The following is a 25,272-nucleotide window of genomic DNA, read 5'->3' on the forward strand; positions in this document are numbered from 1 at the left end:
AAATTCAGCAGATATTCCCAAATGTCAGTGCCAGACAAATTGCACCATCTGGTCAGTGAGATAAAGTCTTTAAACAAGAACTTTGTAGGCTGAAGGTTCTCAGCCACGGAAACAGGTCATGCTGGTGCACTCTGATTTTCCAAATCGAGGGCAATCTCCTCTTCCTCTTCTCTCCTACTTCATTCCAACATTAAAAAGCACATATGGTGCATTTCCCAAAGTGATATTGTCCAAAAGAATAAAGGATCTCATCTTAACTCTCTCTCCTTTCTTACACTGATAATTCCCTATTCTGCCTGATTCCAGATCCCACCATTACTGTTAAAACACCATTTCTCCTGTTAGGAAGCCATCTAATTCATGCATATATATATCAAATATATTGGATAATAAATATATACTGTGTATCTTCATATATTTACCATATATTCAGCAGGGTCTGAATCCCTTTTAGCACTACCTCTGTAACTACACAGGAATTTGTCACATCATGTCTGAAATGAGCCCAGGAACCACAAGATCCTCCCAAAGACCCCCTAAATGAGCCATTCCAGGCAAAGGCAGGAGTAATCCCTCCATTTGTCCCAACCCAGCTGGATCAGGCCTTGATGCAAGAACCCACTGGCCTTCCCACATCAAACATCTGTAAATGGGGTATTATTGGGGCATGTCTAGACAGAGCTCTTACAAGGCAGGTGATTAGTGTAGAGCATGAAGACTTTACTCCAGGCTGGTAAGGCCAGAGGGCCTCGAGACAGTGCAGGAGTGGTTAAATCTGCAAAATTCATTTTGAAGAGACATGAACTGACATTACATAATAATCTCAGCAGCTGAATGCCAGGAGCACTGCAAGAAAAAGAACCGGCTTTCTGTGTGGGGGAGATCTCCTGTGTCAGTATGGGCTCAGAAATCTAATGGCTTTAATTACTGTTTTATACATTGTATTAATTTCCTTGATTGTGCCGTGAAATCAAAACACATAACAAAGCCCTTTTCCCCCTCCAAAAAAAGCCCTCAAAGTAAATAAATATTCATACCCATCTGCCCCTTTGAAAGGAAAGAATGGATCCCCATGCCCCGTTAGCTGAGATTTTGATGTGGAGTCTGCCTTTATGAAATCCTGTTTAATACAAGTTTAAAAGTCAGACAAGCATGGTGCACTAAATCAAATCTGTTTTCTAGGCTGCATCACATGGCAAAATATCCATCTGTTCCCTTAATAGCACATTGCAAGCTGGTGTTTTAACATTCATGGCAGAAAAGCTGTTGTCAGACAACCAGAGCACAGCTACAGCAGTGCTGTGTCCATCAGACACCTGTGTGTATCCCCATTTTTATGGGCTGAGTAAGTTACTACAGGTTGGAGACCAGCCCTGTGCACAGCACTGGGTTTGTCATCCTGGCAGGGGAAGGATGGGAAACACAACCTGGGGATGGATGTGGAGATCTGCCTCAGACATGGGTGGCCTCGATTCTGCTGATATTCCTCAAGATTTAGGGTGCAGGGGAGTGACATTTAGAGAGGCATTTGAGAAGAGCAGAGAGGCTGCAGGTGGTGCCCGTGTTTCCAGGCCATGCAGGGATGGCAGACACGGAGAGCTGGGAGCATCATCACTCCTGGAGAGGCTGCAGGGGCAGGAGGATACTTAAAAATTCATTTGCAGTGCAAATCTAACTCCTCTTTGTCACACACAGTCCTGTAATGGAAACGTACGCCCGGCGCCGGGGACGAGAGGGAATAATCAGAAAGGTAAATGCCACTTGTGGGTTTTTTTCTTCTCATGACATTTGCAGTAGCTTGTCCTTCCTCCAGCTCACACTGCTCACAGGGTAGGAGCAGTGACTGGATATTCTGCATATCCAAACTGCTAAAGCCTCCCAGAAATTCGGGGGTAATGGAGGGAGGGGGTCACCGGAGAGGGGCAAAATATTAACAAAGGACAAAGCCCACAGGACAAGTAGGACCTGCAGATTCCCAAGGGAAACCAATTCCATGTTAGCACATGTGTGAGATGTCCCAGCAACACATCACTGCCAAACCCTGCTGGAAACCAGTGACTCCAGCAGCCCCTCCAGTTCTGAGACAGGGCGTGATTCCAGGAGTCATCAGTGAGCAGAATGATCCGTGCAAAACCCAGGAGCAAAAACTCCATCTTGATCCCAAGTTTGCAACCAGATACACTGGAAAAAGTCAGGAGTGTCAGGTTTATTAAAGCAATGGTATGGGGGATATATATATATACATATTTTATATATCTATATTCTCACATATAAAGACCTCCAGAAAAGGAAAATCAATCTCATTCAGAACCAGATGCTGGACATAAATTTATTAAGATGAATGAAGCTACTTCATTCCCCTCTAATGCCTGGAGGTTGAAAACTCAGGCAATATTCCCTCTCCCTGGCATCAAAGCACTCTATTTCTCCCCCCTAAATTCTCAACAATAATTCATGTCTCTGTGGCATTGATCAACCAGTCTTTGAGATCCTATTCTTTTGTCTACACCTTCTCTTGTACTCAGCCCCAAAGACCACAGGGAAGAAAGGTTTCTGGCAGAAAAGATAAAACCTATTTATTGTCCTGACCTTTTTGATTAATAGGTGGAGTTAGGTATAAAATCATTTTTGTCAGGTGAACCTAATGACTTGCAAGACAACAAAAGGGCATTTCAATTTTTTATCAAAACTTTTAGTGAGAGCACAATCCCCCAAGGTGAACTTTGGGGACAACCCAAGTAGCCAGGAGTGAATAAATATCTTATAACTTTAGTATTAACAGAGAATTGTTTCATGGATCAACTGGGATCGTTTGCAGGGGCCAGTCATTTCTTATCCCTGGAGAGCAGAGACTGGCTCAGAGCAGTGCTGGGAGTGAGCTGAGTCAGGTTTTGGGAGGAGCTGAGACTGAAGGGTGCACAGGGAGCTGCTGCTCCATCAGAGCCATCAGCCCTCTCCAACATCTCTGCCCTCCCTCCCTCAGGAAAAGCAGCCCTGGGAGCTGGATGGGCCTGATGGGATGGGCATCTGTGCAGGCAATGGTTCAGCTGCCATGCAAAACCTTCTGGGCAAACTCACTCTGGATGTTCTAAATACCACTGTTATCAACTCCACCTCCACTGGACTTCATGGTCTGAAATCCTTCACTTGAGCCTAATTAAGTAGACATTAATTAGATCACAGTGGTGTCTGACTGTGTATCAGCCTCTGAAAATATGATAGCAACCTTCCATTTTTCCCACAGTGCTCCAGGAAACCTCTTTCCACAATGTTTATCAGCTACACAAACTCCCAGTGAAATCACAGAACCGCTTCCATGGACCCTGTGGGTTCCTTCCAGCTCAGGGTATTCCATGATTCTGTAGAAACCAAATTAAATATGTACCCACACAGTTACAGCAGGCAGTTAACAATGCACTGCACAGAAAGGTTTGCACACGTGAAAAAGCACATTTTAAATCACACATTGAATTAATGGGCACTCAGTGTCTGTTAACAGTTCCCCAATCCCACAAGGAGAGAGCAGAACACCAGGGAAAGGCACCCACCTGTGCCCTGTGCTATGATCCATAAGATCCAGCAGCACAGGCTGTATTTGGGACTGTAAAACACAGGTGTGGAGAAGGCTTGGGTTGCATTAGCAAGCCCATGTTTCACAGCATTTCCCTTCCACAGGGAGATTGCACAGCCTGGGCTGGACCAAAACATGGCAGGGACCTGTGGTGCTTTTATATCTGGGAGATACTGGGCAGTTTTTCAGAGTTGAGTCCAGTCCTGGTCCCCAAACAGGAGCTGTTCTGTGCAGTAATAATGTTCTTTTAAAAAATGGGACAACCTTGAAAGTATCCAGTCCTGAACATCTCCTCTCACGTCGCTGCTATTACAGCAAATTGAAAAGGACAAAAGCGGCATCCAAAGCACTTCAGCTGCCAAATGTCCCCTGGTACCGCCGGCCCTGAGCGAGGGAGCTGGAGATAAATTCCCCAGCAACAAAACCTGGAGCTGTTTTTCTGCAGAGCTTCCCAGGCTCCCCAGCAGGGAGAGGAACCGACGGGTACCTTTAACCAACCACTCGTCTCTGAGCTCCCACCGAGCCACGTGAAGTCTCTCCTTCACATCCAGTGAACCAACACACTCCACCAACAAATCCCACCAGTTCAGAGCATTATCTCATCACAAACACACCCACGAGCACATCAGGACCAGCTCCTGGCAGCAGAGCCCTGTCACCCCAGAGAACAAGTCTTTGCTGTTTGTAGCACTCAGCAGATACTTCCTCTCTGCTTAAAACTTGCTCAGAATTAACACTCCTGGCCCGAGACCCACCTGATGGGGTTTGTAGCTGTGTATTCCAAAGCACTGAATTCTCCCAGACTGGAAAACTCTCTGCCTGAGATTGAATTACCTTCCATTTGGATGCACCATGACTACATGAACCAAAACGCACAGACCTGGCTTTGTAAAGCTTTAAAAAGTGACAAGTTTTTAAGGCAAAATGGCCTTTTAAAGTATTTTTTTTTAAGCACAGCGTGGCTGAGATTCCAGGCTGTAGTAATAAAGCAAGGATCTTTTTTTGGCACAGGGCTGTAAAGGGCACTGTGTCAGACAGGATTTTGTCATCTTTGTGCCCACCAGCCTTCTACAACGAGCAGGAGAGATGATATGGAAAGCAGATCTAAAACAAGGGCTGGCTGGTCTGTAGGCAGAGGGGGTGGGAAGTGCCCACAGAGTATTTGGACCATCCCGGGGGGATTTGGCCTCCTGGGGTGTTTGGTTCTCTCTGGTTAGAGGTGCTGGGTGTGCTGGAGGTGCAGGGATGGAGCTGCCTCTGCCTCCTGCCCCCCGGGCCATTTCCAAGTCTCGCCCACTCGAGGGCATCATTATGACGGCTTTGGAGCTCATTCCTCCCTGCCCGTCTCCATGCATAATTTCAAATAAGCCTCCCAGGCAACCAGCAAGAAGAGCTCCACAGAAAACAGTGGCAAGCTTTGAAGTTCGAGTCTCTGTTCTGTTTCCAGACAGATTTTGATTTAATGATAGATTGCATCCCCTGCCAGGAAAGAAATTTCGTAATGAAGCAAGTTATCTGGGTATAAATATAACCCAGCTGCCGAGCTGCAGTGTGGAGCAAGGAGAACAGGAGGAGAGGACGGGCAGGACTTCGGGTAGAGCTCAGGTGGGCTCAAGTCTGGGCTTAGCCACCCCCTCAGGCTTTTTCCTGGGGCTAGAACTCTACTTCTGCCTCATTTTCCATGGCTACCAGGGTAGTGAAGACACCTGAGCAGAGTTGTGAGCCAAAATGTTTGTCTGAGTTGTGAGAAACACAGCTCGATGCCAGCAGCCAGCCTGTCCTGGGAGCCTCAACTTCCACTGGGTTCATTCATTTCCGAGGCCTGCACATGCACATCTCAGTTATTCAGAGTGTGGGATGCCTATAAAATGTCAGCAAATCATTTAATGGCTGTGGAATCATAGAATGGTTTGGGTTGGAAGGGACCTTAAAGATCATCTAATATCATCTTAAAGATCATACAGTATCATCTAGTTATCATAAGCCACTTTTTATTACTGCCTCAGCAACTATCAATTCCATTTGGTAACATCAATTATATTAATAGAAGCGCCCTCAGTTTGCTCATTATAATTAAAGCAATGCCTAAACAACTCAGTTAAGAGGAAAATGCCTTTCTTATCCCAACTAAAGCTGGGCTAATATTTTGTCTCTCCCTTGGCAGATTACTAAGCCACAGCAAAGCACACAAAGCTCATCACCAAAGCAGGAGTTGTGACAGGCACAGTTTTCCACTAATTTAAAACACACTAAACAATTAGAGTGAACAGAGACTTCACCTTTCCAAAGGCATTTTGCAGCCTCCCTCAGGTAGATCAAAACAAAGAGGGTTAAATAGGCCATCTGGGTGGGCATTGGTCACTGGTGGCTTTTACTGAGAATTTGGGGGCTACCCCAAATGGATCACATTTATGTTAAGGGAGCCTTTCTAGTCTCTTTCTGGGGGACAGTTTGGGACAATGTTTTTTAAAAGAACTATTATGAAGGAAACAAGAAGTGCTGGTGGAAGTTGCAATGACCAAACCAAGCCAGGCTTACCCAGGCTTTGGGTTTTTCACATGTCACTAATTCTTCAACTCTTCTCAGCCCTTCTTCACCCTGCCCTGGGGCAACAATTGTGCTTATCAACTTTTTTAAACTGCTTTAGCAGAGGTGAGACCAGCAGTTCATTTTGCCTCTGCAGCCAGATTTGAATTGCAGAATCCAGGGACAAACAGCTGGTGCTCCACACTCGGGGCACGGTATCCTCTCAAAAAGGTTTGTACTCCCTTTTCCCAAACACACAGAAACATTTTCCCCCACTCTATATCCTTCTGGTCGAGCCATTATTGCCTTTTATCTAAGTTTCCAAACCCTTCACTCTCCCCAGGTCCCAGGGACCACAGCCTTGCTGAGGAGCTGAGCACAGATTGCAGGGCAACTGAACAAGAACAAAGCCAAGAAAACGAAGGCAGATTTTTCCTTCCACTTGCACGGATTTTGACATTATTAGAGCAAATCCCACGATGATGCAAGGAAAAAAATCAGTATTCTTCACCTGAGCATCAGCATCTTTACATTTTAACAGCAATTAAAGGCAAAGCTGTCTGTGAGATCATCCCTTTATAAAGGAATTTTTACTGTGTGTTCTCATAGCGTTTGTGTAGAGCTGGGACAGCCAGAGATGTGGCTGTGCAGGGACAAACCCCTCTGCACGGGGACCCCCATGGGGGGCTCAAACAGCATCCTCAGTGTCCAGCAGAGCCCTGGAGCCCCCACCCCCTCACATTGCCTGCCCCTCCATCAGCTCCTCGGGCTTCCCTTGAAGACTTGGAGAAGCAGAGAACTCACCGGGGTGGCGGTGGCAGCGATCCCGTGGCCGTGGGGCTGTCCCTGCTCTCCTGTGCCCATCACAGCACTGCTTCCTGCAGAGGGACGGGCCAGCAGCACATCTTCCACCTTCAGCTTTAATCACCTTCCATCAGCTGAGACTAGAAAGCTTCTTTAACCTATTTTGGGGCAAATAGCCCAAGAAACAGAAACTGCTGCACACAGACATCTCCCAGCTGGTTACATCAGGTGCAGGAACAGGTTAGGAAGAAAACTTCTCTCCCAATTCCCCACTTTTCCTCATCCTCAGTTGTGTGCAGTTGTAATTCCATTTGACCTGTGCCAGTGTAAAACCCACTTCCTTTATCTTTAAAGATATATCTTCCAGTTTATTCTCGTGGTGCTGATATTCATCTCAAATAACATCAGCAAGACGAATCCACCATGACTTTTCTTCCTCAAATATAATATTCCTGTCAGCAGTAGAGAGCTTAAGTGTTCTTTCTTTCACACCTATTAGGTTGGAACAAGTTTTAAAAGCATAAATAACCTTCCCCATGACATAATGAAAGACCTTGTTACAGCCTGGGATTAATTTTTTCTAATCTATTTACAAGCAAAAAGGTCGAACTCAAACTTGACAGTGAGGAAGGGAGGCAGGACTCATTATCTCCAGAAAGACTCGAGAAAATGGATGAGCATAAACATATGATAGTTTTGGAGCTTGAATCCCTTTCCTGACTTCTAATTAAAAATTATCCAGCAAAGCACTCCATTGCAAACACCATTAGCTACAGAAAAAAATGAAATTCCTAAGTACTAAGCAAAAATGTTTTGATCTCAACAATTTATTTATTTATTTTCAAGTCATCTTAACTGCTCAAAACTGTGTTCCATTTCTATTCCTTCTCCACGTAGAACTCTTTATTATCCTCTCATTATTAAAGGACCATCGAGACACAACCAAATAGAGAGCACAGTTTTCCATCGAGGTGCTCTCACAAACCTCATCTTGCTGTCCATGAATCCCATAGAATTCCCTCTTGCTGTGGTGTAGCTGTGACACTGGAGGCAAAGCTGGAGGAAGGACATTCCTCAGTAACAGCCTTGCTGCTACAATTCTGAACAACCTAAAAATGGTTGAACTGGTTGTAATTGGCCACCCCGAAGAAGAGGGCTGTGAAAAGGGGACAAGTTCTACAATTCCAGCAACTGTTCTACCTAGATAGAGGGAAACTTGCTGGTATCAGCCTGAATAATATGGAATCCTTGAGACAGGACAGAGGGCTGGGGCAGAGGGAGGGGATGCTGCAACACACTCTTAAGTGGGCACCCAGAACAGGCATTTTTTGCCAAACAGAACTCATTCCAGAGATTTGAGGTGTCTTGGTCTGTTCAGCCTGGAGAAGAGTGAGACCTCACTGCAATTCCAGCTTCCTGGGCAGGGGCAGAGGAGGGGTAGGGACTGAGTTCTGCTCTGGGGGGACCAGGGACAGCACCCAGGGAAGGGCTGGGGCTGTGCCAGGGCAGGCTCAGGTTGGATCTCAGGGAAAGGTTCTTCCCCCAGAGGGTGGTTGGCACTGCCCAGGCTCCCCAGGGCAGTGGGCACAGCCCCAAGGCTGCCAGAGCTGCAGGAGGGTTTGGCTGATCCTCTGGGGCACAGGGTGGGACCCTTGGGGAGGGTCCTGTGCAGGGCCAGGAGTTGGACTGGATGGTCCTTGTGGGTCCCTTCCAGCTCGGCACACTCCGTGCCCTGGGAAGGCTGTGCCGTTCCCGGGGCTGTGCCTCCCTCTCCAGGCAGCCCCGGAGCTGCAGCGCTCCCGGCCCTTCACAGCCCGAGCTCGGAGGGACGGGCTGGCTGTGCCGGGTCGGACGGGCTGCCATGGGGTGCTGCCATGGGACGGGCTCCCGGAGCGGTGCCGTGCTGGGCCGGCCCAGCTGCCAGCCCGCGGGGTGCACGGGGTCACTCCCCAGCGCTGGCATCGGAGCCGGCTGGTCCTGACCCCTGTCGAGTCTCCGGGATGTTACCGGCAGTGCCTCGGTCACCGTGTCCCCACGGTGTCCTCCCCAGTCCTGCTCTCCGGAGGGTGCAGGGCAGAGGCACAGCACCCACGGGAGGCTGGGAGATGAATCCTGCCAACACACCCCCCTCTGCACCAGAAATCAGGATTCTTTCCAAGTTTACCTTCCCAAAGAATTCCTTCCCATGACAGGGATGTCACAGAACCATGGAATGGTTTGGTTTGGGAGGGACCTTAAAGCCCATGCCATTCCACTCCCTGCCATGGGCAGGGACACCTTCCACTAGCCCAGGTTGCTCCAAGCCCCATCTAACCTGGCCTTGGACACTCCCAGGGATCCAGGGACAGCCACAGCTTCTCTGGGCATCCTGTGCCAGGGCCTCCCCACCCTCACAGGAAAGAATTTTTCCTAATATCCCATCTAAATCTACTCTCCTTCAGTTTGAAGCCATTCCCCCTTGTCCTGTCACTGCCTGCCCTTGTAATTATTTTCACTAATATAATACTTGCATTATTTGCACTGATGCTCCTTGAGTAGCTCACTACCCTCCCTGGACATCCTAAGGAGTTCATGTATGGAGACAATACCTATTTATTCAGTGTGGTAACTGTATTTGTACATGTTTATTGCTTTTATGTGTGCACTTAATGTATTTACTTAACTCTATGAAAAACAAGCCAGGAGATTTTTCGGTTTGTTTCCATCCTCACCAACTGTAAATAAACCCAGTCTCGTTAGGAACCTTGCACAGAGCACTGCTCCCATTAGCACTCAAACTGATGCTGCCAAAATTGATATTATCTTATTCCTGCCACAGGAATCACATGAAATTACGCTGCCTAACAAAGCAAGAAATAAATGCAGTAGGAAAATAATGTCCAGCAGTCCTGGAGTTATCAGTGCAACCTGTGCAGAACCAAGCACACCATTCCATACAATTCCTACTCTAAGAAATATGCAATATGCCACTTATTTTTATGAGATGTTTCTTACCAGTGTCAGGTTGTGGGCACTGGGAGCACAGAAGATGCACATGCACCTCAGTGAGCTGCATTCTGTGAGCAATCCGGGGAATCATATTCATATAGACCAGTTGCTTCTTATATTCTTTTTAGTGCAAAGAAAGATTATTTCACTTGCTTGAGCAGCTGATCTTTGGAAAGGGTGGGAGAAGATGGCTCGGTCTCAGCTGAGTTTTGCCTGAGAAGTGGAAATAAGGACCATGAAGCAAGAAATCCAACAGCTCCAGGGGAGAGCTCAGGGAAATCAGTCCCCCCTCAGCTGCCCGAGCACAGCCCATCGCTCACCCCCCCTTCCTTCCCAAATCCACATCACTGCAAACATGGAACATTTGGGGCAGCTGAACCTCACAGAGCAGACTGAAGACACTCAAACCCACAAAACATCCCTTTTATAGACCGTGGGGATGTGCTTACATGGGACGTCTCCCTCCTTCTGCCTTCCTCGGGCTCTTACTCCCAGAGAATTGAAGTACCTGGAGAAAAAGAAGAGGAATTCAGCACTTAGTTCTCTTGCAGAAATGTTGGTGTTTATTCTAAATCACATTGGGTTTCATTCTAAATAGCTCTTGCAATTCCTGAATGCTAAAGAAAGGAGGAGGAGGAAAGAAGAAAAACAGAGATCATGAGGACTTTTCTATCCCAGACTAAATAACCACGCAGGATTATGCAGGATTATGCACACTGCCTGAACCGAACAGGTTTCCTGCCTGGGGCAGGGAAGGAAAGGAAGGTGAAAAAACCTTCCTGCAGCACATACAGTGGCATAAATCCGAGCAGCTTTTAGGTACAGTCTGTTTTTTCAGGCTCCACACATCCCACGGCCGCTTGGCTGGGCATGGAAACAGGTCTGGGACCAGAGAGCCAGATTGCTGGATCTGCTGCAGAAACTGTACTTTTGAAAACTTCATCCCTGCCGTGGGCATAATCAAGGGATAATTAGGACTTAGTGAAGCCTGCAACCTTTCTGCTCTGCTCTTTCTCTGTTTTTCATGAAAGAGAGAAGATAAGAGCCTGCACAGCATGCAAACCCTGTTCCTTTGTTTTTGTTATCACCCTGCTGACTCCTCTGTGCTTTCCCTGTGAGGCTACAGACAAGGCTCCCTTCCACCTCCTCCCCACACCCTTCCCAGAGCACAGGAAAACAGCAGCAGATTTCTCCTGGTTATCACTTTTTCACCGACATGATTATCAGAAGATGAGTCTCAGTAACTATTTGAAAGCATTTTCAAAAATCACTTTTAAGTAAGGTTTATGAAGCCTATAAAATTCCTTTCCAAAATTCAGGCACGCAGTTATGAAAACAAGCCTGAAATCACCTTTTATCATTATTTATGGCTTCATTTTTTTAAGTTGCCAGCTCATTTTCTGACCTCTCTCCCACGCCAGCCAAGAGAACCCAGCCCAGCGAGAGGGACCAAATGCTATGGGACTGAAGGGAGCAAGAGGAGCCAAAACCTCATCCCTGAACGTGTTCATCAGCTTAGTGGGGCATCATTACACCCCAGGCAATACACCTTTCCTTTCTGTTGGGTTTATCAGCTCCACTTGGTGGCAGAACATCCATGCTGGTGACTGAAGAGGTACCAGGGTGCAGGGAATGCCCAGGGCCGGGGACTCCCACCATCCAACCCCAAGGGCTGCAGCAGATGCTGGGCTTTTGGAGCACAGAGACATCCTGGAGCAGAGCTCTGACCCAGCAGGTTGCCTCGCTTTCCCCTGCCCTCTCCAGCAATCCTCAGCTATTCCAGGCTGTTAGGGTGGCTCTCACAGTGTTTAAACATTTGGCTGTGTCCTCTGGATAATTATAACGAGCTACAGCCTCCCCAGAACCCCCCAGAAAATGTGATTCGACTTATCTGACTACAGCACTCATCCTCCCTCCTGGAATATGTACAAGGAGTAGGGAACTTCTTGCCAAAACAGGGAGAAAAAAGGAGCCAGTTGTCCTTTTTGTCTCACCTTTCCATCCTCCTGCCTACCTGACACCCACAGGGAGGGAAAACCCCCTCCAGGCCACAGCCCTGTACCTGCAGCGACACATCTGCCATTTATTACCAATTAATTTAGTGCAAAGATCCTTTTGGACTTGAAAATACTGAATGTAAAGTGACTATAAACGTGATTTACCGACCTTTGATAAGCCTGAGCTCTCTGTACCCTCCAGTCACTTCTCCAAGAGCTGCTGCCACGACCTGATGGGAGCACAGGGTGAGGAGAGCACATGGACATTTTGCCCCCTGTGCTTTTCTTTGTGGCAGGGCTGGATTTTCACTTGGATTTGCCTGAGATGGCTGCTCCATCTGCCAATCCAGAGATGAGATTGCCTCCCTCCCCTCGGCAGGGATGCTCAGAGCTGGCCAGTGGCCACCAGCCTTGGGGCTCAGCCCCTGCAAGGCACCGGCACCTCCCCAGCCTGAGGAGCTGTGCATCTTCCTCCCACCTCAGTGGAAGAACAATCTTTAAAAATCCTCCTGGGGGGGTGGTTGTGCTGTGGGAACGGGGCTCTGGAGGCACCAGAATCAGTGTCATCCCCCACAGGGATGTAATTCCAGCAGAGCTTCCCTCCCACCCAGGGAGGAAATTCAGAAACAACCACTCAACTCACATCCAGAAACGGACCAGTGGGTTCTTCTGCTCCCAGGATGAGCTGGACTTGGGATTTTCCTGAAGGGAGCCTACAAGAGTGATGGAGAGGGACTATTTACAAGAGCACTCAGTGTAAGGAAAAGTGGGAATGGTTTCAAACTGAAGGAGAGTAGATTTAGATGGGATATTAGGAAAAATCCTTCCCTGTGAGGGTGGGGAGGCCCTGGCACAGGTTGCCCAAAGAAGCTGTGGTTGTCCCTGGATCCCTGGGAGTGTCCAAGGCCAGGTTGGATGGGGCTTGGAGCAACCTGGGCTGGTGGAAGGTGTACCTGCCCATGGCAGGGGCTGCTGGAATGGGATGAGCTTTAAGGTCTTTCCAACCCAAACCATTCTGTGAGTCTGTGGCTTTCCATGGCGTGCCCACTGCTGTTTGCCAGGACCCTGAGGGGACAAGAAAACATGGAAAATGTGTGGGATGCCACAGAACCATCTCATACAGCAGAACTGAAATGGGGAATGATTTAGCTGGACAGGACAAAGAATGGCTGAAACATCTTTCTGCAGCAGCAGGAATCACCAAAGGACACATTAATGCCAGTAAAAACTACAGAGTGTACAGTGGTGTAATCCATTATTATTATTATTGTTATTATTATTATTATCATTATTACAAACACAGCATGGAGCTGGGGACAAGGATTCACTAATCACTAATGGATTGGGCTGGCAAGGCCCTGCAAAGCAATTCCTCCCCAGTCCCTCTCCCCATCACCCCTGGGCAGCTGCACTGACTCCAGCACTGCAGCAGGAAGAGCATCACCACCAATCCATGATCTGTGGAGCACGGAATGTGTTTCCCCAAACATCTTCGAGGCAGCCAAACAACAAATTAACTTGCTGTAATTAAGGCTGATAATGTGATGATTTGAGCACGACCTTTGTAAAAGGGCACAAAGAGTCTCCCATCACTCATTAATGTTAATAAAGCAGGGGAGCTCTTCACTAAACGGGTGTCCATCAAGGCTGCTCTGCCAAATTGCTACACAAGGAGTCTTAATTAGTGTCTAGCAGGGCAGGTCATGCTACATGTGGGATATACAGTGATGAAAAGTTTGGGGTTAGGCATTAAAAATTGTATTGATATCAGAAACAAGATAAGAGTGGTTTCCATCCAGTTTGTCCCTCAAATCCAGATGGAAATGCCTGAGGTAATGCCCAACAAACACCCTCAGAAAAAATCCAGGGGGAAACTGCAGCTCAGAAAGGTGGGAATTAACTGTGGGAGGGAGCAGGGCGAGGTTTTACGGAGGTGGCACCATCCATCCAGTGACCAAACACAGCCAACTCCAACCCTGGGCAAACAGCTGCTCAGATCCTGCAGGAAAAGCCTTTCCAGGAATTCTTTACATGTGCCCTTGAAAAAAAAAACAAAGAGACGGGACTCTGTTTAGATGTGTCACAGAGCATTTTGGAAGAGGACAGAAATCACCTGGACTTCTGCATTTGCCACTCTGGGGAAGGTGCCCTGGCTCTGGTGGAGACCCTTCACTCCGACCAGGGGCTGAGCCACGAGGAGCAGGCAACCAACCATCAACACATTACACCTGTGGGAGTCAGGAGACCACCCAAACATGCTCTGAAACCACTGAAACAATGCCAGCAAAGCAGAACTTCATCCATCACCGGGCTGGGTCCGAGGGCTCCTGCTGCCCTCCTCTGGGCAAGCCCTGGAACACGCTTGTCAGCAGAGCAAGGAGAACAGATGGTGTGAAAAAAGCCCTCTCTGAGGTGCTGTTTCACTGCCCAATTCCTCGGGTTTGGTGCCCAATGGTTTGGCACCACGAGACTGAACTTTCCATTTGCCTGCAGAACCCAACCAAAAACTGTGGATTGCAGAAATCCAGAGCCCACCAAGAGACACTGTGACTGCTTTGATTGATGGCAGGACCTTCTCTCCATTGCTCAGTTCTGTGGGACAAAGAAGTGGCTTCAATGTGTTTCGTGGGTGGATAACTGAGGAGAACTACCAAGTTATTAAAAACCCCTTCTCTGTGCCCAGGAGCCACAGAATTCCAGTCCTGGCCAGCACATCATGCCAGGGAAGCAGGATTGTGTTGTGAGACAGAAAAAAGGAACCCTTTAAATCAGGGCTGTGCTGTGGAGGAGTGCAGAGGGTTCATAAAACCTGATTTCCTCACAGGTAACTTTGGCTGGGTGAGCAGACCCGAGGCAGAGCAGACACTCCCCTGTCAGAGTGATCTAATATTTGTTACTCACCATTGCTCTCGTTTTCCTGTGGCATTTCAGTGCAGGGCCATGGTTATAAACAATAACGGGGCTTTATGGCCAAATGTCAGAGCTCTCTCACCTTCTTACTGCCAACGTTTCTATTTATCCACTGGAGAGGGAAGGAATTGGAGGTGGTGGCATTTCCAGCACAAACACAGCACTAAATTCACCTGAGAACCACCAGGCTGGAGTCAACGAGGGCTTTAAAGTAAGAACGAGGCAACAAGTCTGTTAAAAAAACAAAATGAAATTAATTGTGTTCAGAATGAGAAGAAAGAAGTTCTATGGAAATTAAATAGGTTCATGGCCTGAGGTGGAAAACAAATCCCACTTTTAAAAGAGTGATGCTGCAAGAGATGCTCTGGGAAGGTCTGGAGGCTCCTCTCACCCCAGCCAGGACTTTGTGTGCTCAGAGCTTTTAAAACATGCATCTAAATAATACATTCCTGCAGAAAAGATAGACCTACATAATTATGTGTCCTCTGCACTGCCAGGCAATGTATATTAAACAGTTTGAATGGAGAATTCTGCTGTAAGTCCAGTTTTGAATTATTTTTTACCTCCTGGAAAGCACATAGACCAGAAGTGAATAGAATAACCAATAAAAGATAAAAATTCTCATCTTCTTTCTTTTAAATTGAGGTTTACTTAAGTTACACAAATGCAGCATTTTAGCAGCACCTTTTACACTTCAAAGAGTTTCTATGCTTATATGAAAACCTTGATCAGTGGGATTTATTATTTAACTAGTTCCATTTGCAGGAATGAACCAGAGAGACAGCAGTCTCTATTGGCTGGCTTTTTCTTCATAATATGCTTTGTCTGGAAAGCAGAGGGAGGGAAACCATCAGCCACCAAGCCCTATAGGTCATTTTATCAACCTCAGAGCTTTGACTAAGTGTCAACATCCCACCCTGAGAAATGTAATTGATACAATTATTGATCAATCTACCAATTGTGGAATGGTTTGGGTTGGAAGGGACCTTAAAGCCCATCCAGTGCCACCCCTGCCATGGGCAGGGACACCTTCCACCAGCCCAGGTTGCTCCAAGCCCTGTCCAACCTGGCCTTGGACACTCCCAGGGATGGGGCAGCCACAGTCTGTGCTCTACATTCCCCACTTAGGGAAGCAAGTCCAGCTCACCTGGTTCATGCCCAGCAATCCCACTGCAGGGTTGGGGTTGCAGATGTCACTGGTGGTGCCACAGCCTCCAGCATCCATGGCCAGCACTGGACAGTTTTGCTGTAATTATATATCTGAGACAGTAAACCAAAGTCATAGAGTTGTTCATTATTTATACTAAGCTGTCTTTTGTTTGTTTGTTTGTTTTGTTGGGTTTTTTTTGGTTTTTTGGTATAATGATATAAATCTCTAAAAAAACTAAATCAAAACCTACATAAGCCAGAACTTAACAGGGGTAGGTCAACGAAGCTCAGCTTAGTGCAATGGATCTTACTGCACTTGTCAAGACTTTTATTAACTTTAAAATGGCCTGTTGACCACAACATGACCTGCTAACTCACTTTCTGAAGCAGGTTGTCAAAAATGTCCCAGGGAATGAAGTGCTGAAGTTCCCTGAGTCTCAAGTCACCCCTTTGCTCCCTGTACACAGTGAGGCTCCCCCTGTTCTGGATCCCCCAAGAGTCACTTCTGATGAAACACCAACATTTAGTTGCCCCTGGGTCAGATCTTTCCTCTTGGGAAAGTGTCTCCAGGCAGGATTTGCCCTTGGGAAGGTGGTGCACGTGCAGAAGTCCTTCCCAACACTCCTCAGGAGGTAGCTGGTGCTCATTCCCTTAGTCATGAACAAATGTTTCCCCTGTCCTTGAGATCTTCCCATTGAATACACCCCTGTCTCTTGTAGAAAGCAAGCTTGACCTTTCCCATGGAATTAAGAGCCAATTTATTACATATTTTAAATTTATAATGAGATCAGAAGGGATAATGCTGAGATGACCTGGAGATCAGCCCAAGACACGGGAGATAATTGTTTCCTTAATTGCGACGCCTGAATTAAATTACTTTTGCACTCTGTGTACTCAGATGAGATGTAAAATGGGGTGTCAGAGCCCGTGGTCATTAATACTCCCCTGGCAGCTCCTGCAGGAGCAGGGGAGCTCCCCTGGGGCTGTGGTCAGGTGGTCACATCCCTGTCTGTGCTGCACCTTCTGCTCCCAACGCCTGCTCACGGCACAGCCACGTGTGCCAGGGCCACCAAACCCCAGCCTGGGGCAGCTGCATTCCACACTCCGTTCCTAGGAATGAAATTTTATCCAGACTTTGCTCAGGTGAGGGAAAAAACCTCACACAGGTACAGTGAGAGGTGTTGGGAGAAGGACCAGAGGCTTCACCCATCGCCCACCCTTGCTTAGGAAAGACAAATTTTAATTTAATTTGAGAGTGACACCTGGAGTCATTCATTTTTTCTTGGAAAACACATGGACTTCTTAAAAGCAGCCAACTGTTCTGCATCAGGGAAAACAAGCCCCATTGATTGTGGGGCAAGTTCTTTTCAGCAGCACAAATATCTCCCAGAGAAACCCCTAAATTATTTGGCACCCACGGGCACTCACCTGGCGGAAACCACGTTTGCTTTGTGAAGTCTTGATGAATCCTTGTCTGAGGTTTCAAGGAGTGGGAAATCCAAGGAAACAGGCTGGCTGGGTGGTCATGAATGATGCCAAGGGTCCTGTTGGGGCTCTCCCCACCCTCTGCAGCACGTGGGGCACTTGGTGATGTGTTTATAACACCCATGGACTGTTTATTAAACACATGCACTTCTGTTTTGCAACTCTCCTGTTTACCCAGGGAGAGTTTAATAAACAAGGAGGGAGTAATTTACCACTGGAGAGCAGACAGATCCCGCTGCTGAAACTCCTTCCTGGAAAACAGGACTCCGGGGGTCACAGCCACTGGTTTTCAATTCATCCTTTGAAAGCTGGATCTTGATCTTTGCAGGGATCCTCTTTCCAAACCGTGGTGAAAAACCAGAATTATCACACAGACTTGCAGGTACAAGCAAAGTGGTGTTTTGAACCCATCCCTACCAGGTGATTTGCTGATATTTGTTGGGCCAGCAGTGTCAAAATGAGAGGATTTGGCTCCACGTGGAAATCAACCTCCAATCAATGTGCTTTAGTTCGTGCAATTCTTAACAAGTTCATAAGCACAAGAGTAACTGGTGAGGATTATGGACCTGTACCTGACACCTCACAGCAGTGCTACAGTCACAGAGGTTGAATAACCTTTTAACACCAGCCCACTGCCACTGTCCTGGAAGAGGGAAGGACCTGCAAAGTCCTTACTTTTAACCTGTTATTCCTATGGATCATTTGCACAAGGAACTGTTTGTCCTGGAAGGAACATCCTCTCCTCACCAGGGGCACCAGGACCACAGTCACCCTGGCAGCACTTCCATCACACCACGTGCTCCCCAGAGATTTCTCGTAAATCCCTGGGGATAGGAATTACTTGGCTTCTTCCAAAAACTTGGCTTTCATTGACCAAACATCCTGAAGGTCAAACATCCATCTCTGAGACCTTTGGTTTCTGCTTTGCCTGCAGAGAAACAGCTGGACTGAGCTTCAAACCTGATGAGAACATTTTGGATCTGAGAATCCCAGAATGGTTTGGGTTGGAAGGGACCTGACAGGCAGGAGCTTCACCTTTGCCCACAGCCCCCAGCACATGTTGCCATGAAAAGGTGGGAAACACACTGATATTGCTTGTTACACTGCTTTTTATACATTATTTATCAGTGGCTAAGGAATTGGGACTGTTAGAAACATCAGCAAATGTGGATGACATTAATTTTAAATAGCCCCTAATAGCTATCAGGTGGTTACAGAATTTATTATAAATAACTTACAGATTTGCTGAGTCCTCAGAGCTGCACAAACAATTGATCATTGAATAAAAACATTAATTTGAAGTGCAACTGCAAGTTATTAACCTGCATATGAAAACCTCTTTAAACCTTATAAGAAGGCCCAATTAAAGATAGAGAAGACATAACAGCCTGTCCCTGTAGCTCCAGTGTAGGTGATTCAAGGAATAAAGAATGAGAAGATAACGCTAAAATGAATAATATATTAGCAACCTCTTGCATATGCCAGGTCCCAAGCTCACAGCCAAATTAAATCCACGGAATTGCATCAGTTTACACCTTTGTGAGGGGGTTGGCCCCAGACAGAGGCAAAGAACTTCACACCCGGGCTCCCGAGGCAGTGGGAGTGCTGGGGGGAAGGATAAGGTCAGGCACAGCCTCAGGTGGGAGCTGAAATGCAACTTCCAGGTGGGAAGAGCTCCAGGGGGGTGACAGTTATGGGGGTGACAGTTATGGGGGTGACAGTTATGGGGGTGACAGTTATGGGGGTGACAGCCAGGGGGGTGTAAGTGGCTGTGAGAGGAAGACAAGGACAGTAATGAGGTAAAAGGACCAGTTCATCTTTCCTTATGCAACAGCACCTGGGCAAAGGAATAGGTAGGAAAAGAGCCCTGGAAATACAGCCCTGGAGGCTGCTCTGGAGCAGCACAGTGTCCCCCTCCATGGGCACAGCCTGGGCAGCTGTGGCACCAGGGGGCACAGGGACCCCCCAGCCTGGGCTACACGAGACACACATGGGTTCCCTCCCTCCCTGCTGGGTTCATCCAGCTCAGCTCCTCTTTGGGAGGCAGCTGCAGCCCCCCATGGTCTCTGTTTCCTTGGCAGTGCCACCCAACGACCAGGAATGGGGTGGATCCAGTGGCACAGGAGCAGCCAGCAGGAGCAGGGCTGGAGGAGGAGTGAGACCCGAGGCTGGCATCACTCAGCACCTTTCTGTGGGATCCTACAGGCCAATCCCTGTCACCTCCTGGGTTTCCAGGGCTCCGAAGGTGCCCGTGGCACTGTGTGCACCCACAGCTCCCTCCCACACCTCACACTTCACAGATCCATTGAGCACACACCAAACCACAACCAAAGATCACCTGAACCGCCCTTTTGCAACTCAGAATTGCATTTTTGTTCATCTGCTGTAGGCAAAAGGTTTATTTTTATACACACAGTGGTGGGAGCACCCACAGACCTGCGTGTTCCACACTCCCACCCACGGGAGCTGATGAGAAACCACCCAGATGGAAACAAGATCACATCTTACAGCTAACTGGGTAAATGGTGTGCAAAACATGGAATAACTAACCTGCAAGCTGGCTACAAAGAAGGATTAACAGCAGGTAAATTAAAGGGTTTGTGGGAGGCTGATCAGGGAAAAAAGCACTTGGACAACTACCATCAAAACATCCCCAAAGCCTCGACCTGGAAGTTCAGCTTCAGTAGAGGAAGGGAAATCACAGCAGAAAATAAGGTTGGTGTTGTAAAGAGTGGAGAAATCTGTTATAAATCAGATAAAGATGCTGAGGTCCCCAGGAGATTACTATTTCCTCACTGACCACAGAGAAGAAATAATTGCTTTGGAGGAGGCCAGGGTAGAGCTCTTAAAAACCCACTGAGCAACATAAACCAGATTAAAATGGGCAGGGACACCTTCCACTAGCCCAGGTCGCTCCAAGCCCCATCCAACCTGGCCTTGGACACTTCCAGGGATGGAGCAGCCACAGCTTCTCTGGGCACCCTGTGCCAGGGCCTCACCACCCTCACAGGGGAAAATTCCTTCCCAATATCCCACCTAACCCTGCCCTCTGGCAGCATGAGGCCATTCCCCCTTGTCCTGTCACCCCATCCCTTGTAAAGATGTGAGACTCCAAGTTCTCTCAGGGAGCAGCTTTAGGCACCCACATTTATTGTAACATCATCTAATTTTGGCCCACCTGTATTTGCAATGTCAAGAGAAAAAAATTATCTTTTTTCTAGAGATTTGAGCACTTTTTACCTCAGATATTCCCTTCACCATCAGCTGCTGTCCCTGGGCATTCCCTTTAAACAAGTCTTGTGACTCCATGGAGGAGCAACTCCTGCCAAATCTCCCAAGACACCAACTCCTTCATTGATCTCACTGCATTATAAATAATTTCCATAGAAACTGGAAATATTCCCTAAACCAACAGAGGCTCCCTTATTTCCAGCAATTATCTTAAGGTCTGATTTGCATTTTAAATGTCACCTGTATAAATTAAAACTGTTTACTGCTCACATTGTCATTATTTTGAGTCATCTGGCAACAGCCAGCTACAGACAGTCTTTGTTTCCTCCCGAAAGCTCCACGACAAGAACAGCCCCTGAAACACTCACTGGGGCTGCCTCCTCTGACACAGGTGCCTGGCTCCTTCTCCAGGCAGTTAAACATCCCATTGTCCCCTGAACTCACTAATTCTGCCAAGGAAACTATTCCAGAGCAGCACTCAGGGTGCATTTTGAAGCTGCTGCTGCAGATCCCGCAGCTGTTCTTCTCTCCTGAAGGGATGCCCAGGTAGCAACAGCCTCACTTATTTTCCAGCACTGCTTTGGATTCTCCTACACTCGTTTTTTTTTGAAAACTTCAAGCCATTTTTAGGTTATAAATAACTTTTTGTTTCCTTATACTAAACTTCAATGACAAACAGAACATCTCCCCATTGTTTCAGTAACAACAAAGTCCCTCAAAGACCAGAGAAGCTGGAACTGCAGGTCCTGACCACCTGCAAAGACCTCCTGCTAATTAGTCATTAATCACATCACCTGAGTCTCGTTATGTCATTGGAACAACTCGCAACAATTTTCTTCAATTCTCACGCTGGTTTTTTCCATCCTTCAGACAAATTCTGGCAGTTGACCCCAGCTACACTCGGGACTAGAAACTGGAGAGGAGCTGCTAAAAATCACAACTCCTTCTGGGAAATTAAAAACTGAGAAGAGAAACCCACTTCCCTTAAATATTCACCAACCAAACCTTTCAATTAAAACAAAGCAAAACAAAAAAAAAAGCAGAAAAATTGAAGCTCCAGGGAACCCTCCCACAAGGTCTGAGCCTCAGCACCCACCCTGAGACAAAACATTCCCGTTCCTGTCTCTCAAAAACAGCAGCTCATTTTCCATCCCTCTTCCCAGATGCAGCACACGTGGGCATGGGAGCCCCACAAGGTTACCAGCTGATGTCCTTCAGTATAATTGTCCAGGAAAATTGTTATTCTAAGGAAGTTTATGAAATTATTATTTTGTCCAACTTTCCAGTTCAGCTTCGAGATCAATCTGGGTGAACTAATTTCATCTCCCTAATGATTAAATGCTTCATATTAGTCTAACCCTGAGAAGGAGAGTTCAAGAAGGCTGGGTTTTTTCATTCCCTGCAATAATTAGATCTCGAGAATAATTCTGTACCTCCTTGCCTTTCTCCAAATTTATTGTTTCTTATAAAAGCTTTCCTGCCCCTCCTGTTGCCATCTGTCCTTATGGGCAAAGGCTGAGTTTAACTGTGCCCAGCAAAACCACGTGTGGATTTACAGACTGAATGCACTGGGAAAGCAGTGGAGAGCCAGGTTGGAGCTGGAGTGATTCACAGCAGTGCCCCAGAGCCAGAAATCCTGGAATTTCAGCTCCATCCAAGCTATAACCACAAACGTTTTGACACGAGAGGGTGAAACACATAAAAAGAGAACCTCTGGATTTTTCCAGCATTAAAACCTACAAACTGCTCCTGCAACAATTCCCTGAACTTTTATCACAGTGAATCCCAGTGAAACCCCTGGCCCTGGGCAGAAGGAAGGAAAGGCTCTGGAAACACTCCAAAACCAAAGTTTTATCCTGGAAAACCAAGCAGGTTTATCCCATCCCTCCCATTACACGGGAGGCAGATTCACTTCATCCAGCACGAACCTGTTCCCAACCTGCTGGGACCAAAGGGACCACAAAACATGGACACAGGGAAGGGTTGGATGCATCCAGACTGTGAAAATTCTTCAAAATTGTGGGGTTTTCCTCAGCCCCTTTGGGATTGAGGCAAGTCTTGCCCCCACTGGAGCCTCCAGCTGCCCCAAGCTGGGCTTCCCAGGGTTCTCAGCCCCAGGACTGGAACCAGTTCTTCATCTCCAGGGAGAATTTTTTCCTATGAAAACAGGTATTTGGTGTCTCAGGCTGGACTTTTTTAACAACAATAATACAAAATGCCTGGAACAAATTGATTTTGCTGCTTCTGTATTTATTATGCAGGAAGAGTTGTCCCTAATTAGATAATATTAGATTTCTTGGCTCACATAAAGCAATTCAAAAGAAAGAGATTCATTATTGATGGGACAAACCATACAAAGAAACAGAGCAGGGTTTAATAACGTGGAAAAATATCAAAGGCAGAAAGGGTTTAATTCTTAATAAGTAGATCCATAGGTTTCATTAACCAGCATTCAAGGGGTTTTTTTTTAGGGTCGCCTTTATTACCTAATTAATTAAAGCCTGACCAATAAGATAGATTAATCTAATGGAATCACATCCTGTATTAATAGCAATACTAATTAGTCACTGAGTGAAGCATTCCTCGTGTGCTGAGGAGAAATTTTTTTCCAGTGCAAAGCTGGAGAGAACACTGGGAAAAGGGAGGGAAAGGGTGTTCCATCTCCACATTCCCAGGACGAGGGAGGCTATGGATAAACCAGGACTGCACTGAGACACAGGGCATCCTGGATTATTTTAAAATCTCCAGTCACACACAAACTGCCTGAATTCCAATGAATCCCAGATGTGACATCACACCTCCTCTCCTCCTCCCTACCACACATTCCCAGCTGGGCCAGATGCTGGGACTCCAGGAGGTTTTTAAGGAGAATCACTGGGAGCTGAGCCATTGCCCTCATCAGAGCATCAGGAGCTGCTTCAGAGTCTCTCTGGGCAACCTGGGCCAGGGCTTGAGAAGGAGGAGGAAGGTGGAAAAAGGAGGAGAAAAAAACAGAAGGGGAAGAAGGGGGAGAAAAGAAAAGGGGAAAAAAGAAGGGAGAAAAGGAGGGGGGAAAAGAGGGCGGAATAGGGGAAAAAAGAAGAGGAAAGAGAAGGCAGAGAGAAGGCAAAGAGAGGGCAGGGGAATAAAAGAAGGAAAGAAGGGAGAAAATTAAAAAAAAATAAAAAAAAAAGGAAAAAAAAAGAAAAAACCAACCCCAACTCTTTAGATCTGATGTTCTGTTTTTTCTGTCACCAAATTAAGGGTGAATTATCCTTCCTGCTTCTCAGCAGGTGCCCCCCTGTGCATGGCAGCACCTGGCACTGCCCAAAAGCCCTTTGGTGTGCAGAAAGCTCTGCCATGGTGCATCCACGCACTCAACTGCAGGGATGGAAGCAAAAGGGAAGGTGATGGAACCGTTTGTAAATAAAAATTCAAAAAAGAAAATCTACTGCTGCCACATAATTTGTTTTCTCATTAAGCAGCGTCAGGAGCACGGGGGTATTTGATCTATTAAAAATGCTTATTTAAATACTCCTGCTAGAGTTAATTTTTCCTCCTGAAGGCTGCTTTCAAAAAAAAATCCATCTCCTCTGCAACAGAGGAGGGAAAAGGCAATATTTTTGCAAACCGGAGCTTTGTATTCCAACTGAAGTTAAGGAAAGGCAGCTCTGTGACAAAACCACATTGCTGGCACTGCACCACACCATGGTGATGATGATTCATGGTGCCCTCCAAGAGCTATTAACGTTAGGAATTACTTACTCCACCAAATGAACATCATCAATAATTAATAGTATGCAGATTGCCATTATTGGAAAGCCTCTGGGCCTCACACAGAGAGTCATTTCAATTATTCAAAAGTATTAATAACGTAAAATAGTCTCTTTTTTTTTCTTTTTAATTTTTTAATCTGTTTTTTACATTTTTAAAGCACCTGCCTTGAGTGTGCAAATGCCAAGGGAGTGCTGCCCACGATGCCCAAATGCCAAGGGAGTGCTCCCTGTGATCTCCACTCTCCCCAGGGCAGTGGGGCACTGGAGCTCTCCCAGTCACACCAATTGCTCTTCCCTCGCCCCAGTAAATCCACACCTGATCACTGAGCCTGGCCTGGCTGGTCCCAGCTCTCCCAGTTCACCCAGTCACCACAGCAGCTCCAACACCCAGTGCCACTGGGAGTGTTCCCCACTTCTGCAGGAGGTTGGAGCATCTTCACCAGCTCCAAGCTGGGACATACAGGTGCCTTTTCCCCCTTCTCAGCACTACCTAAATAAAAAAATAACTGTCCAGAAAGCCACAGAGTGACTGTTTTAGAACCAGCCCTGCCACCCCCTCCTGGAAAACGGGGAGCAACTGTCCCTGGGATGCCAAGTTGTGCTGGTGAGGGTGGAGCAGCTCCCCCAAGCTGTCCTACTCCATGGCCATGCCAAATGTAAGGCAACAGAAATCACATTCTCTTGGGGGTAAAAAAAAAAAAAAAAAAAATGCTTTTCAGCAAAATTGCTCCAATCCAATGTTTTTATCATCAGTGTGAGGGACGTGGGGACAAAGGGGGACAAATAAGGCAGAAGGAGAAAAAAGCAGCTCCTAGCAAACACTTGCCTATCTCTTTATGTGTGTGATACAAGTGGT

General features: G+C 47.0%; 2 long non-coding RNA genes across 2 annotated transcripts; both read right to left on the reverse strand.

Moving 5' to 3' along the window:
• Positions 1-6,917: 6,917 nt before the first annotated feature.
• On the reverse strand, positions 6,918-10,424 carry LOC127471630 (uncharacterized). The gene is made up of 3 exons (XR_007904712.1): positions 10,339-10,424; positions 9,896-10,102; positions 6,918-7,059 (listed from the first exon to the last, which is right to left on the reverse strand). It is a non-coding gene; the product is annotated as an uncharacterized LOC127471630 (long non-coding RNA).
• Positions 10,425-14,889: 4,465 nt separating this feature from the next.
• LOC127471627 (uncharacterized) lies at positions 14,890-17,506 on the reverse strand. The gene is made up of 3 exons (XR_007904708.1): positions 17,374-17,506; positions 15,944-16,056; positions 14,890-15,027 (listed from the first exon to the last, which is right to left on the reverse strand). It is a non-coding gene; the product is annotated as an uncharacterized LOC127471627 (long non-coding RNA).
• Between the last annotated feature and the right edge of the window lie 7,766 nt (positions 17,507-25,272).

Source organism: Manacus candei, unplaced genomic scaffold, assembly GCF_025592945.1.
Source record: "Manacus candei isolate 608988 ecotype Guabito, Panama unplaced genomic scaffold, ASM2559294v1 h1tg000025l, whole genome shotgun sequence".
Classification (NCBI taxonomy): domain Eukaryota; kingdom Metazoa; phylum Chordata; class Aves; order Passeriformes; family Pipridae; genus Manacus; species Manacus candei.